The following is a 1991-nucleotide window of genomic DNA, read 5'->3' as shown; positions in this document are numbered from 1 at the left end:
AAAGTTTCTGATACTGTAGCTGCTCCCATCACTGCCACCACTCGGCGGCATCTTGCCATTCACAGAACTGGTGACCTGGCCCTGGAACATGAACCTTAGAACCTAAGAATCTCAAGAATGGGCCCTAGGACACTGCTGCTGCTAAGCTTCGTCACGAGGACCTTGCTTGCAAGAAAGTCATCCAAAGGGGGTCGGTAGGAGGACCACTCTGCTTCATTTTCATCCTTCAAATCTTCCAAGAATGCGTCAAGTAGAGGGAATGTAATTCATATCCAGAACTCTGCTGTGAGGAAGTCTAAAAAATGTAGTTTTGGCTTCCCAGGCTCTGCATACCAGGAAGAGGCTGGGATGAAATTGAGCAAACCAACCCACAATATTTGCTGCAGCAATTTTTTGTGTCTTCATTCAAGATGTTGGCAAAAATACGGTTCTGAACCATGTGGCCCACCCTTAGAAGATGCTCTCCAGATGGATCAGATGGCTATAATCTCTCTAATTTACCCAGGGTCATGGTTTAACTGGCAGTTGAGACTTAAACCCAGTTCTGACACCAAATAACTAAAATGCCTATATTGCCTTTCAATTTCATTCATTCATTTTCTTTAGCTGTTTAAGCAGCTTATAATCCACCTAATTTTATCTTTATCTTTTTTGGGGACAACTAGGGAACAATATTCAAATGCTGTGCTAACTCAGAGTATTCTAAAATGCTCCCGTTTATCAATCACAGTAAAAAAGAGATGCCATGTCCCATGATGGGGAATCCATGGTTGTTTGATGATCCTCATGCTAATCTAACATTCCTCATAACTGTTTAAAACCTTCTGGAGGCTAGGTTGGTTAGAATATAAATTTGTGGGCGGAGTTTGTGTGTAGCAGTTGGTGGTGTCTCCGAGGCTCAGCTTCCTGTCAGTGGTAAGTACAGACTGAACAGCAGTTAGCAACCGCTGCCTCTCCAGAGCAGTCACCACGCTCAGGGCCAGGAGTTTGCACTCAATAGTTCAGAGCCTGCCAGGTAGACTACAAACTGTGACAAAAGGTGTGGAGTCTCCATTTGTACAGATTGGATTCATACTAAATTTACCAAGTCAAGAATCCCAGATGAAGCGTTTCAGCCTTCACCTGTAGATCATGAAAATACGGGATCCACAGCACTCTCATATCCTGTAAGCAGAATGAAAAATACAAAGACAACCATTTTTGGGGGAAAAATGGGATAAAGATGCTTGGATTAGAAAAAGTTCATACTCCTCAAGTTCCTAAGAGCATCCTTCCGTGAATGCAGAAACTAAAAGTGGTTAAACATTTGGTAAGAATCAAACCCCTGAGCTTGCTGCAAGGACTTCCGACAGAGGAGGCCACGGCTCACCCCTGCCTCCAGAGCACTGGGGAGTAAGTAGTGAGGTGGCGTCCAAGGCCCGTGGACCAGGAGGCAATTCAGTCCGAATGCCAGAGTGTTTCAGATTAAAAAGTGTGCATCTTTTTTATTTAAAGATGGTGAGGAATGTTCTCATTAAAATATTTTAAATGCTAAAAAAAATAATTTGAATTTGCATTGAGCAATTATGACTTAAACCAGAAATTAGTTTCTCTCATGTAAAACACACCCAGAGGCAAACGGTTGGGACTAGTAGGGCAGCTTCCCTCAGTCATCAGGGCCTCAGGCTCATTCTATATAGTCACTCCATCATCCTCAGCACGTAGCTTTGCCTCAAAGTCCAAGATAGCCTACCAGAGTTCTAAGGCATCACATGTGCATCCCAGCCCAACCTACAGGGAGGAAGGAAGCAAAAAACTTGTACACAAACCTTTTGATGACCTTCTGTTGGCTACTTGGTAAGTGGCTCCATGTAACTACAGGAAGCTGGAGAAGGTAGTCTATCTTGCAGGTGGCTAGGAGAATGCCACCAGTGGCCAACAGCAGGCTCTGCTACAGCGGCCTCACTGCATCTTCCTCATTATCTTGCAAAATTTCAAAATGGCAGGTGTCT

At 44.0% G+C, this 1991-nt stretch overlaps 1 pseudogene; it reads left to right on the top strand.

Annotated features, from left to right (window-relative positions):
* The first annotated feature begins 241 nt into the window (after positions 1-241).
* Positions 242-1468, top strand: LOC102761736 (annotated as a pseudogene).
* The last annotated feature ends 523 nt before the right edge of the window (positions 1469-1991 follow it).

Source organism: Myotis davidii, unplaced genomic scaffold, assembly GCF_000327345.1.
Source record: "Myotis davidii unplaced genomic scaffold, ASM32734v1 scaffold508, whole genome shotgun sequence".
Taxonomy (NCBI): Eukaryota; Metazoa; Chordata; class Mammalia; order Chiroptera; family Vespertilionidae; genus Myotis; species Myotis davidii.
Note: the sequence above shows the minus strand (reverse complement) of the source record. Positions and strands in the feature narration are given on the sequence as shown.